Source organism: Fringilla coelebs (assembly GCF_963513975.1).
Source record: "Fringilla coelebs genome assembly, chromosome: 10".
In the NCBI taxonomy this organism is placed as follows: Eukaryota; Metazoa; Chordata; class Aves; order Passeriformes; family Fringillidae; genus Fringilla; species Fringilla coelebs.
The window spans coordinates 13970247-13984060 of NC_140036.1; the positions used below are offsets into that span (position 1 = coordinate 13970247).

At 46.0% G+C, this 13814-nt stretch overlaps 1 protein-coding gene across 1 annotated transcript in view; it reads left to right on the forward strand.

Annotated features, from left to right (window-relative positions):
* Positions 1–13814, forward strand: part of MB21D2 (Mab-21 domain containing 2) — a 58431-nt gene that overhangs the window by 38606 nt on the left and 6011 nt on the right. The gene's annotated exons all lie outside the window — the stretch shown is intronic.

Sequence of the window (13814 nt, forward strand, 5' to 3'; positions counted from 1 at the left end):
TCTGTCCAGCTGGCAGGGGCTTTTGAGTGCTGCTGTCTCAAAAGTGCAGACAGATCTCAGTTTTCCTCTCTCTGTTCAGTGGGAAGTTTGAGATGGGGCTCTGGCAGCAATTCTGTGCCAAAGCTGTCGAAGCCCAGCCCCTGCCCTGCTTGTTCTCATGCTGCAACTTCAGACGTGCTGGAGTAGGCACATCAAATAGTTACAAAGGGTGTGATTAAGCCCTGGGAAAGAGCAAGCCGGCAGCTTGTTTTATGTTTCCTCCCCTGTGTTTGTATGAGTCACAGAGCTGGCGGCAGTCCTGCTTTCACCTCTCAGAGAGCTGAAATAAGTGTGTAAGAGCCCCACACCAATTTGCTGAAAATAGCCAAAAGCCAGGCTCCTAAGATACCCAAAAGAGATTGCAACTCCTCCATTTATTGATTCCTTTTCTCTCTGCTTCAAGTTAACAGCTTTTAAGGGACATAAAATGGGAAGAGCATCCGTTCTGCCAGCGGTGCGGTTGTCTGTCCCAGCTCTTGCCTCAGTGGCGCATGTGTGTGACCTTGGAGGGCAGACAGTGGGATGGTGTGTGGAGACACACATTCGAAGCAATAGAGAAGAGGTAAAAAATATCTTCCCCTGTTACCTTGGAGGCTGCTGGCATGTCCTGACACTGCCAGGGCAGCAGAGAGGCTGGCTCTCACTGTCACACACCAGCTCTGCCCTGAGCAGTCAGGGGCCAAGGGGGTTTGCACCCGAGCTGTGTTTGTGCAAGTCTCTAGTGGCTGGACTTGCTCCTGCATTCTCCAGTGCAGGGGACAAAATACCACCTGGGTGCCTTGCAATGGTGCCAACTCAGAACCACATTTTTTGTTTCTCTTTTTAATCAAATGTGACATTAAATTTTATGCTGTCATTAAAGCTCCGGCTTCTGGAGCCAGTAGATGATGCTGTGAGAATTCCAGCTTTGTTTCTGAGCGGGGGAAGGAAGTCAGGAAGGCAGTCTGGCAGCTTGTAGCTTGGGGACAAGCAATGGAACTTGTGTTCCTTCCATGTTTCCATGGGCTAAGTCCATGCTCCAGGTTTTGAACGCAAGGGTTGGCAGAGCAGCCTCTGACCCTAGCTGACGTGCTGGGAAAAGCAGGAAAAGTGCTTCAGCTCGCAAGGGATACAAGGCTTGCGTGATGATTGCAAATTCAGCTCAGCTCACTTGAGCAGGAGGGGAAATAGGTGAGAGAGGCTGCTCTCACTTCATCCACTGGTGTGGGGAATGCAGCTGTGGTTTGGGGCTCCCTGAGCCAGGGCTGTTTGTGTGCTGAGCATCTCAAGCAGGCAGGAGACTCAGACATCTCCCAGCATTCATCCTTCATGCAATCAAGCGATTGCTCTTTAGCAGTGCAGGCTCCCCCAAAGCCCAATTCCTGCATTTCCTCCCTGCTGTAAGCTCTCTTTGCTTCACTTGTTTCCACATTTGTTTCTTCTGTTACACAAGCTTTGGTCTCAGGCCTCTGAGATGAAATACTCAGGGCTTTCAAAAGCATTACTCTGAATTAGAGTCTCTGGCCCCTCTCTGCTCCATGCCCAGCTCATCTACCCTTGGCAGAGTTAGCACCAAAGTTAAGGAGCTCTGGTGAGTGTTGCTGTTCAATGCTTAAATCCTGTATGTGTCTTCTGAACTGCCACAATTTTGATTTAATCCCAGACCACATCCCATTGGATTCAACAAATATTCCTCATGGAATCTGCAACGTTAGTGGTCCTAGGAGGGCTCTGTTTGCCACTTCATTCACTTTTTCTGCTTCCTCTGCTGTTTTCCAGATGTGTTTTGTCGTCCCTGCTTACTGACTTCCCCACAGTGTAGAATTCCCTCCCATGATCCTTAAACTGGACCTCCACCCGGCCCCCTTGCAGCAAATGCCCTGTCCCTCACACTGACTGCTGGGGCTTTTCCTTTGAACTGGAGCAGAATGGGAAAATAGGTGTGAAGATTTAGAATTATCCACTCGCCTCCCTTTTACCAGACTGCTGACTAAAAATGGGGTTGGGGGCAAGGGGGAAGGAACATGACAGGACATCTTCATCACTATCCAATACTTGGAAATCAATTCTAGGCTTGAAATAGGCTTGCTGGTGGGTTGCTTCTGGGCATGCATGTCTGAAGCCAGCAAGAGAGTTATCCCAGCAGTGTCACCTATGACAGTGTCTGAGCAGTGCTCAAAGGCTGGGGAATGTTCTGGGGCAGAGAAATACGTGTTTGTCTCCTCCATTAAGGTTTTTGCTGTCCTACAGCTACAGTGTGGGTGTGACAATAGCTATTTAATGCAGCTTCAGAAGTGTCTGTAGGACAGCCCCCCTGAGAGCTGATGCTCTTGCTGGGCACGGTGCTGTAGTTCACACAGCAGCAGCATTGTGGTAGTTTGCTATTTCTGTAAACTCAAAGGATGCTTGGGTTTGTTCCTTTGATGTTCCCTCATCCCAGATGTGTTCTGTGTTTCCAGATGTTCACAGCTATCTGTTAGAGCACACACATTCAATTAATTAAACACATTAAATGCACCCACTTCCCACTCTGGATTTGTTCCATCTCTGACCTATAACTCAGCTGACACAGGGACAGTTTGATGAATCTTGGTCCTACAGCTGGAGTCATGTGGTGACCTCCTCCCTTTTCTGCAGCAGATCACCCGTAGAGGATGGTCTGTATTTTAAATCTCTGGAAGTTACACTGACAAAATAGAAATACAGTTCCCTTGACTAAGAAGCTATTTTTGTCTTCCTTTGTCTCTGCTATTTAGGTGCATTTTAAATCAATTTAGTTCAGAAATTTTATACACTGGATTAAAACATGCAAACATGACTTTACAACACTGTTTTTATTGTTTTTTTCTTAATGCTTTCTGTTCATCCTCCATTTCCAGACAGACTCTCTATCTGTTTAGTGCCCTGAAACAGTTCCAAAATCCCAGCCCTGCTCTTCAATACATGGGTGCATTTGCATTCCTAGAAGACCCCCTTTGCATTTAATTTTGAATCCTCCTAGGTTACTTTTTTTGTATTCACTATGTTCTGAAGAGGAAAATAAATAAGGGAAACTGATTAGTTAGATGTTGACTTCGCCTTTAATCCGACTCTCTGGAGGGCTCTGTCCTTACATTGAAGTAGCTGCTTCCACTCAACACAAGAACTGCTCCTGGGCAGCTCTGTGCTTGCTGAGAGTTTACTTGGTTTTTGATGAAGAAATAGAAAATCTAATTTTTGAACTAAACTTACCTGCAATTATTCATTCTCTTTTCATAACTTATCAAAATGCATTAGCAATAAATTCTTGACAGTGCTGCTATAAACAGCAGTTGTTCTCCTTTGAAGCCGTGGTGCTCGCTGCCTGCTCAGTTGTGCTGCTGTGCAAAGTGGCATAAATGCTCAAAGAGAACGGCACAAAAGGAGCTGTGTACAGATGGCTTAGACAAAATGCTGGCCTTTTCCTTCACTCGTCACAAGCTGGAAATCTGGCATTAAATAGGATTTGTAGACAGGTTTGGTGTCTATCTTCTGGCTTATCCCCTCTTAAAGTCGCATCTCGCTCCCGCCCGTACATTGTCTGCTGCCAGAGGACTCCTGGCGTACACCCGGTGAAGAGGATGGAGCGAATGCCGTTTGGCGGCCTGGCGGCGGTCTCAAAGCTCTAACTGTGTCCGAGCAGGCTTGCCCCGCACGGTGGGTGGCGGGGAGGGCGGTCGGTGCTGTGCGTGCCCGTGGCCGGTGGCGGTGCGGGGCGGCGGGGGAGCGCTGCCGGCGGGCGCGGCTGGCCGCGCTGTGTGCCGGTGCGCTCCTGCCATCTGCTGCCCGCGCCGTGCTGCTGCGGCCGGCACCGCTCCCCGGCACCTCCAGCGTGCCCGCGGCGAGGCGGAATGATTCCTGCCTTCCCCTTAAGGCGGCTGGGTAACTGCCAGTACAGTTTGAAGTCAGATTAGTCAGGAAAATTAATGCACAAATGCCGGAGGTTTATGTCCAAAAAGTTACAGGAGTAACTGTAGTAGTAGTCCTGCAACTTCATTCGAATAACGGGAGAGGCCATGGGGCATTCCCCTGGGGTCTCACTAAGTTTTGGAGGATGCAGACTCCTTTTTATCCTCATTTCCCGGTCGCATGTCCCTCTCTGTTTCCCCATTGGCTGAGGTACTTGAGAGGTACGGAATTCCCGGAGTGCCTAATACCTAAGACTGCCTTCTAATGTATACCCTCCTTTTCTTTTCCTTGTGTCAATCAGTGGAACTCCTATGGAATTTATGGTTCTTCCCATTGTTTCTTTCTTCTCTCAGTATCTGACTTTATTCATCAGCAGACCTACAGTTTGTTTGTAAAGACAAATGCCTCTCACTCCTTTCATCAATTAGTGGAATCCTTTCCATTGTTTCTTTTATCTCTCAGTATCTAGCTTTATTTAGCAGCAGACCCACAGGTTTTTTTGTAAAGACAAATCCCTCATTCCTTTAAGATTTAAAGCTCAACATGGTGATTTAAAGAACCCGCAGCAAAGTAGAATGTCCTCAGCTTGGGAAAGCAGAGATGTTTTAGCAGCAGTGTGATTTCATGAGCCATCTCTCTGGGAAGGGATAAAGTACTGCTTCTTCCACAACCACGAAGTTCTGTGCAATATTTCTTACTTAATTTCTAAATGCTCAGGATATAATTTGGGGCAGGGTGTTGTGTTTTAGCAACAAAAATTGTGCAGGGTCCTCCTAGTGGTGGCCCTGTCTGTAGACAAAGGATGCCAGTGGCTGTTTGGGAGCTGACATACTTTTGCCCTCCTCTGGGCTCTGCCCGTGGGTAAGAGCTGGCTGATCCCTGAGCTTAACTAGGAAGTCCCCCAAACCCATTAAGTCGGGAAGGAAATCTGAAAGGTTTCTTACACTCCTCCTCCCTGTGGGTTGTTTGTGAGGCAAGGAGAATAGGGCAGTTCAGGGGCCTCAGATCTTGGCCCAGCCCATCATCCAAGGCAGGTCTCCGTGGGCACGAGTAGAGCAATACCAGCCAGAGCAGCAGCACAGCTCAGGGTGTGATTTGTGCTTTGGTGATGGTTGGCTTCAGCTACAAACCAGTATTTTTCTGTCTCTGCCTCTGCCAGCCCCTTCCTAAAGTGCAGCCAGGAACAAACAAGTAGGATTGTGCTCAGATTTCTGCTGGGTGTGAGCTGTACATCAGCTCTGTCTGACTTCAGGGACAAGCACCCTTGTTACAGGACCAGCTCACACCCTCTATTCCTGATTCTACCTCATGCAATTAATTCTGAAAACTGTGTTAGCAAATTTAGGAGGTCTGTAATCTTCTTTCTTTGTCTGTTAATCACAGTGTGGAGACCAGCTGTCAGTGGGAAACCAGCAAGCACTGTGTTATTTGTTGCTTTCTGTGTAGCAGGACTGTATTCAAACAATATCCATCTCTGTTGTGCTGGGAAGTGTTTTCATGCAAGGGATAGCAAGCCTTGCAGGAGCTGTATATCCACATGGAAATTTTACAAAGTATTATCACAGCAACATCTATAAAATACAGGTGAGATTTCTAATTACTGAATCCATTTGAAGGATCTGTATTCTCCACGTACCTGCCTCTTCCAAGCATGATTTCTTTAGCATCATTTGTGAGCAAAGCTTTTTTTTAGCATTTTTCATGATTGTATGTACAAGGGAATTAATTTGTAGGATTACAATTCCAGACTATTGCTGTATAAGACAATAAAGAAGGTACTTTAATTTTTGAAAGAAACTCCAAATGCAGGTAGGAAAATTCTACCAGTATACTGTGGTTTTTCCTTAAGGCATTTTACTGGAGTTATATGAGGTTCTCTGTTAAATAGAGTGTAAACAAAGCATTTCTAGTTCTCACATTTTCAGGGGAAAGCTAAGTGAGCTAACTGAATTTTCTATTCTGTTGAATTATATTTCTACTGGATTTTGAGCAGTAGTTGTCTTTCCTCTGCCCTCCTTGCAAAAATGGCTGGGGAAAATGAAACTGGGAAGACACTGTTGTGATTTCATGGTCTTTCTTTTCATGTATGTTTGGGCTGGGGACACTCCTTCCTAAAACATGGGGGCATTGGAGAATGGGATTCTGCTCACCTGAACCTTTCAGAGTCAGGAAGGTGAAGCAGCCCTGATAGGAGATGAGATTTGAAGAATGAGCTTTGATTGTCATCAGCTTTCCATTACAAGAAGACTTTGAGATCCTACTTCATGAGGTCTTTTGCATACATTTCTGACAGTTTCTGGACCCAAATCTTGCTCATGCCATTATTCAATTTGATTTTTAGAAGAGACATTACTTTGGGGCTCAGCTATTGGCGGGGACAGCTTTCTGGAACATACTTCACAAATTTTATATTTGATCAGCAACAATTTTGCTTTCTCCTCCCTCCTTCACCTTGCAAAGTAGCTTTCATCCTGATGAGCCAAGAGATCACCAGGCCTTTCTTTAAATAAATGTGTGTGTGAGGCTTTATTTCATTCCAGGTAAGCACAAAAAGGCTTTGCAACAGATGTGGTTGTTCTCTTGGAATTTCTCCTGAGTGAGCAGAGTGGGTAAAACGGGATGGGAGTTCTGTGCAAAGGGCATTTCAAGCCCTGCTCCTGGTAACAGAGAATTGCTCCAAAAATACAGCCCTCATCTCACTGCAAATGCTTCCAGGCCATGGGCACTGCCTGCTCTACCAGCACTGCCAGCTCTACCAGCTCCTCCTTCCCACCAGCCAAGCCACACCTTATGCTGGAAGGGGGGTGGCTGCAATACCTGGGTCTTTCAGGGTCACCTGGCAATGAGACTTCTTACTGTTGCCTTCTTCAGGGGACTGCATTTCACCTTTGCTCTCCTGTGCCAAAATGACAGTGGCATTTTACTGCATACCTTCACACAAGGCGGTCCAGGTTTTACCCTGCTGTAGCAGTGGTTGCTCTTCCCTTTCTCTTTTTCCCTAATTATTCAGTTCCATGCTTCCTGGCCACTGCTGTGCTGCAGGGATAAGAGGTCTTTGACAGCAGCTGGGGCTGTGGGCTTGGTGCTTGATGGAGATGGAATCCACACAGTGCTTCCTGCTGTGCTCTTTGACAGATGACAGCGCTCAGCTGCAAAAAAATGGCTGTAAAATCTGAGATTTTGGTTAGAAACTTCTAGTGGCTTTTGTGTGCTGTCAAATATGACCTCTGAAAGGTGAAGCTGGAGCAGGATGATAGGAGCAATGGGACATGGACAGGCACGCTTGGAGAGCTTAGGTTTTCCTCTGCCTGTCTCCCATGGAAAGCAAGGAGAAATGCTCTTGACGTTTCCATTCACTTCAGGGGAGCTGCTCTGTTTTCTGCTAACAACAAATTTGGCCTGTATCAGCTTCTGGTGATTTGGATGAAGAGGAATTTTGCATGAATGTCAAAGCCAACCAAGCATACATCCAGCTGATGCTGCACATGGGGCTTTGGCAATAGCATCTCCTATAGGTGACTTATCCAGCTCCACATGGCTTTGCCCATGTTCTCAGTGGTGGGTGGGAGGTTGGTTAATACTGCAGGAAAGCTTGCTCTTAGCTCCATGAGCTCAGGCTTTGAGCCTTTTTGATTTCAGCACACTCTGACAAGGATCTGCATTCCCTGCCTCATTTTGCTAGTCCAATCCATGTTCACATGCAAGGACAGAGAAAAATTATATTGTGCTTCTGGCATTGCTTGTCTCAGCCATATTTGGCCTATCTGTCTTGTCTTCTCCCAGTGTTTGGATACCAGATTTGTCAAAGGGGCCAGATCAGGTCTGTACAGATGGAATCCAGTAAATTCTAAGGGCTGGAGAGAAGATTCAGTTAATGTAATTTTCTCCACTACATGCCTCAGAAAGGCTTCTGAAGACAGCTGCTTTCCTTCTGTACTCAGAGAACTCAGGATTTCCAGCATTCTTATGGTGCTTGGCTGGTTTCCTGGAAATATCCTTCCTTCTCTCTCTTTCTGACCTGTCCCATTGTATAAATCTAAGTAGATTTTGTTATTGGTAGATTAAGAGAATGAAAGCAATTGAAAGAGAGACCATTCTGATCATGCCATTGACCTCAGGAGCCAATTTTGGTGGATTTTAAGGGAAAATCAAAGGCATAAATTACAGCTGTGGTTATTCATCAATTCCCTGATGGCTGTTAGTTACCATGTGTACTCCACATGTAAGCTTGGCTTTTCTGGATGATTTAGTGAAGAATTGTTGAGTTAAGGACAACCCTCCTGCTCCTCTGCAGCAAGGTAGAGCTGTTATTACAGAAAAGGCAGGTTCTGAGGATGGGCAGTGTTAGCTCAGGCCCTGTTCATAAGGAAGGGTGCTGTGATTTGTCTTGGCTGGGACTTATCTTTGCAGAAAACAACTACTAAAGGAAAAGAAGGGAAGCTGGTAATTTAGCAGCTGGGGAGAGAATTTCTGGTGTGTTGGATAGCTGTAAGCAGGAGTCTTGGCAGAACAGCTCAAAGTGCATTTACAGTGGAGGCTCTTATGTTATTTAGAGGAAGGGAGGTTGTGGTGGCATTCCTCTGTGCACAGCCCACTGGCACCAGAACGTAAAGTGGTGTGGCAACTTAGCCCTTTCAGGATGGGAAAAAGATACCAGACAGTAACTGAGAACACAAAACCATCCCAGAGGAGCCCAAAGTGCTTTTGCAACCTTGGAGTCAAGTTCTGCCTGATATGTACTTGTGCTTCTGTGGCTGACTGGAGTGAGAGGAGAATGTGTTCCCAGGTTTGGAAGGGAATGGCTTTGCTCATCAGTGGAGAGCTGCCACGTGTTTTCTGTGAGAAGCACCTGGTGCTGACTCTTCAGATTGGGATGAGAGCCCGAGGGAGGCTGGGGACTTTGTTCCCATGTGCAGTCTCCAAAACCCTACCCTGTCCTACTTCCACAGTTCTTTTGCAGTGTCAGCAACACCCCTTGTAAAGTGATGGGATTGGTGCTGGGAACATCCTGAAGGTGAAATCAAATACTGGGGAGGAGGACTCCATTACATTGAGCAAACCTGCAGTGGAGTGGGGCTAATTCAGCAAGCGAGGCTGCTCAGGTATTTCCCAGAGGACTGTGAAGACATTCACCCAGAAGTCACCTTTTCATGTGTCATGCAGTGTTGGCCATCTCATTTCACTTGAGTGTAGCAATACCAGGGCCCCACAATTGCAGATCAGAACAGTCTAAACAAAGTTTAAATAAGTTGTCCTTTTCAATGTGGAAGAAAGATGACTGATGAAGCTATGTAAGATCTTCAGTGATCCATGGGAGGTGCCATGGTTAGGTGGTTTTTTTCATTTCCTAGCAAGCTAGCAAAAGGAAGTGCTTTTGGCACATGTGTTTTGTGGAACACGGTGCTGCAAGGCACTGACTATAACAAAAATATAACTGATTTACAAAGCAATGAGAGTCATTCCAGGCAGATACGTCTGTCAGTGCTATTAAAGACAAATCTGCAAGTACTGCCTCTGGGTTGGGAAATAGCAAAGCCAGAGAATGCTTGGAGATTGCAGAGGGAAAATTATTATGCTGCACTTTCCTTGCTCTTAACGCTCTTCTGAAAGCCCTGAGCAGCAGTTGTCTGAGCCAGGGTGCTTCAGTAGGTGGACGTGTCATGTACCACTCTGAGGTTGTTGGGCTCTTGTGAGGATCTCAGCAACGGGGAGGGAACTAGGAAAAACAAGGGCAGAACAGCCTCTGCTGCAAGCTGCGTGTTTGCACTCGAGATGCTCAGCCTGGTTTGTGCCCACTGCCGTTACCTTGTAATCAGATCCAAGAGAGGAATCCTGGTGAGTTCCCCAGGGTAACATCTCGCCCAGTGTTTAGCAGTGCTCTGTAGGGGTGTGAGCAGAAATGGCCCATCTAGGCCTTGTGCAGCCCTTGCCAAATGTGCACTCTCAGTCCCAGAGGGTGGGACTGTTAAAACAATCTGTCCCTTGGCATATTTTGTCTCTGGCATTGCAGCTCCAGGAGCGATGGCATCTTGTGCCATTTCCAAAGGGAATTTCATGTCTTGTGCACATTTGAAAATATGGACACCGTATGGACACAGTGTGCAGTGTTAACTGGGGTGTAGCAGCAACTTGTTCTTACAGCTGTCCTCTCTGTGCCCTGTTCCTTCTGTTCTGCATGTCAGCTGCTCTCAGACCTCATCACCCACATTTTTCAGACCCTAGAGCACCTCTTTGACTTGCACTTCATATTCCATGTAGGCTTTCACCTTTCATCGCTCCTATCAGTTTGGCTAATATGACTGGAGATAAGACTCTTGAATAAGCAGACTGGCATGGTGGAAACCCAGCATCAGTTTGGGACTGACTCTCAAACTCTTCCTGCCCAGAGCAGAGGTGCACAGCAATGCAGGGGCTCCCTCTGAAAATGTTGGTTCCAGCTCTGGGAGCAATCTGGTCCTGCTGTTGTGGTCTCTGAGCCCTGACTGGTTTAGCCAAGCAGATCACTACAGAAACACTGCTGCTGGTTTTGGTGCCAGAGTGGGTTTAGATGTTTGTGACAGCACCAGTCTTCACTGTACAGGCTCACCCTTTGAATCTGGGCTCTTTCTTGCCTTTTTTTTTTTTTCCCTGCTTGCACCATGAAACTCCTTTCCATTGCCAAACAGGATTTCAGCGAGGTGGGGGGCTTCCACCAGGACACATGAAAAATGGCAAAAAACTGGGACACTACTTTAAGGATTGTTTTTAAGGAAGACTTTGGAGAAAGAAGCTGATTTCTTTTACGAGGGGGTGCTGTCTCCCTGCAGTGTGTTCTGTCACCATGTCACAAGATTTCTAAAAGGAGCAGAATCAGTAGGACACTGGTGTATCAGTCTGCAAGGAGCAGCTTCCTTCGCTCACATCCCATATTTGACTGAACTGGTATCACATGGTTCAGTCTCCCCACTCTTCTCCCACCCCCTGCCTGCTTCCGCCAACAGTCCTCTCAAAATGTGCTTTGTAACTGAAGACTCCCCTAAAGAGCTGACTCTTCCAGTTCTCCTGCGTAACAAAAACTTGTGCTGCTCATAAATAGAATTGCAATTACCAAGGGAAACAGAAGAATCTGCGCAGTCCAGATGCATCAGAGCGGCCTCTCATCCCATCTTAAAGAAGCCTCTGAAATTCAACACACACTGCTCAGGCATAGCTGGGAGACCTCTGCAGAAATCTTTCTCTTGAGCAGCCACTGTCTGATCATCCAGGAAGTCAGACTTCCTTAGGTCTTGGAATTACAGGATGGTAATGATTTCATGTAGAAGAAAAAAGGCAGTCTCTAGGTTATGCATCAAAAAGGATGAACCTGTGAGGAAAAGTCAAGAGCCTTGACTGTGCATGCTGGGTCCTGTGGAAGGGTTAAGCAGTAGTCCTTAGCTTTCCCTATAGAACAGATCACATATATAAGGAAGGTCCCTTCTATATATCTTCTCCCTGGGCTGCCAGGGAACTCCAGGGGGGCATGCACTATTTAGTGCCTGGGTCTGGTTTGGCTCCCAGAAGAATTCCTGTGATAGGCTTCTTCCGTGTGCAAGGTTCTGCTGATTCTCCTCTGTGGAGCCTTTCTGAGTCCCCCACTGCTCCTTTGACCTCTCTCCAGTTCCCATGCAGCAGAAGCCTCCCTGAATTCAGTGACTGCCCTGAACATCACCCTATTCAGTTTGATGAGACCAAGTTAGACTAGCAGAACAGCATCTTGCTTTGCCATGTTTCCTTTTGGTGGCAATGGTTGCACATCTAAAGCGTCAGGAAGAAAGACTTCAGGAAGGAACCCAAAATTAGGAAATGCATATGTTAGAAATAAGTTTTTACATCATGTTTTTCTTGTGATCAGTTTCTTCAAAGACAGATCTGTGTCTTCCTCCTTATTTACACAAAGCTAGTCATGAAATAGCAGTGGATCCCAGCACACACTGCAATGGTCATGAAATCAGTTCATCTGAAATTCTGTCATGGTTGGAGAGCATTTTTGCATTGCAGTTTTTTTTTGTTTTCAATGGGAAGAATAGTCTCTGTGTCATCTGCATCGGAGTCACAGTTCATTCAAGGATGTGTCCCAAATGTAGGTGTTATATAAAGTAAAATATCTTTTCTCTGTTTTTATTCTCTTTGTATCTTAGTGCTTGAAGTAGAAATAAATCCTTTTTTTTCCTGACACTGAAGAAACAACAAAGGAACAATGTTCTGTTGGTAGAACTCACTTGCTCACCTGCATTCCTCTGAATTAATATTTAGTAAACCAACCAGCAAGCCTGGCCTACAGGTGGTGCTCCTGATTCTTACAATCCTTGCCTTTCTCATGCTTGCAAGCATACTTACCTGTTAGAATGCCAAATTTAATAGCTTAGAAAGATCTTAAATTTGTTACATATCTAGCAAAACAGAACTCCTTTAAGTGCTCTAGAAAGAAGTGGTAACTGTACACCAGTCTCTCACTTAGCTTTGCCAAACACCTTTTCAGTGTCACACATGGTACTACTGCAAATTATGTGTCTTGCCTGGTAGCTGCAAGAGGATTCTTCTGTATCAGTGAACCTGCTTTGATACCATGAGAGCTGGTCCTTCAGCTAAAATTTGTTTTGTGCGTTTGACCCTACAAATTCTAGTGTAGTCTTTACAGACAGCTCCACAGATCTTCTATAAATTTCATTAGTTTTTCTGTACCCCCTATTGCCTTCTCCTCCCCGGAGGTCCTGGACTGAGATGAAAAGAACAGAGCTCAAACTGCCCACTGATGCTATTAAGTACTTGGGTTGAGTACCAGTCTTGGTATTTTTCTTTGTATTTGCACTTACATGCTTGCTGAACTGGAGTGCCTGCTTGTGTTGTGCATTCACGGGCTGCAGAAACTTGGGGGGAAAGTTTTGTGACAGGGTGGTGTGTGCCACACAGTTCTGGCTGATGGGATTTCTTGAAATCCCTTCACATTTCAAATAGGTTTGTGAGCAAGGGGGGCAGGTTGAAGACACTGCAAACCCCTAAACCCTTAGGTAATGCTGAATTTGGCCAGCTCAACTATTTATAGAACACTCTATGCCTATTCTAAATATACTTTCCTCAAGGGGACCTTATCTCAACTCCCTGCTCCACCACTTCAGTTGGATCAGCAGTGCTGCTGTGACCATTTAGCAAAAATTCCTCCTCTTGCTCTGTGGCAGAGCTGCAGATGTTGCTGGTTTGGGACTTGAAGGGGAAATTCTGTGCCAAGCAGAGCTCAAGGGTTTGAATTTAAACTGCAGCCAGCCAGGTGGAAAGTTATTGATGATATATTAGATAATGTCCTGTAACCATTTCCTTACTATTTTTCAATATTTCTCTTCTGCTGGTAGGTCTGGAGTTCTAGAGAGGGAAAATCGAGGGGCTCATTGACAGTGTACAGAAGGCAGGGCTTCAGTCCCACTTGCTGCTGGTGAATGGGGTTAGATGAACAACTCTATTGCTCCCATGTAAGGACAGAGGTTTTCTTCAGGCCAAGGAGAGCATCTCATCCAACAGCAGATTTTGTAGTGGGGAATCTCTTTGGAAAAATCCTGATTTTCTTTTTTAGTTGAAGGCTCTGGGATAAAAGTTCTGGTGCAAAGGGCCCACTGCAGAGCATGTTTCATCCTTTAAGTTTAAAAATATTTAGAAAAATGCATCCTTTATGGAGGCCTATAGGTTTGAACATTTTCTTCTGTAGGATAGTTACATTTTGTCTGCCAATCTCAGGCACATCTGCGGATCTGCATGGCAGATGCTGCAGAGTACCATCCTGAGTGGGAAATTTTGGCTGAGTGTAGAGGCAGGATGGGCCATCCAAACCCTTTATATCATGAATAGCTGTGCTGCCCCAC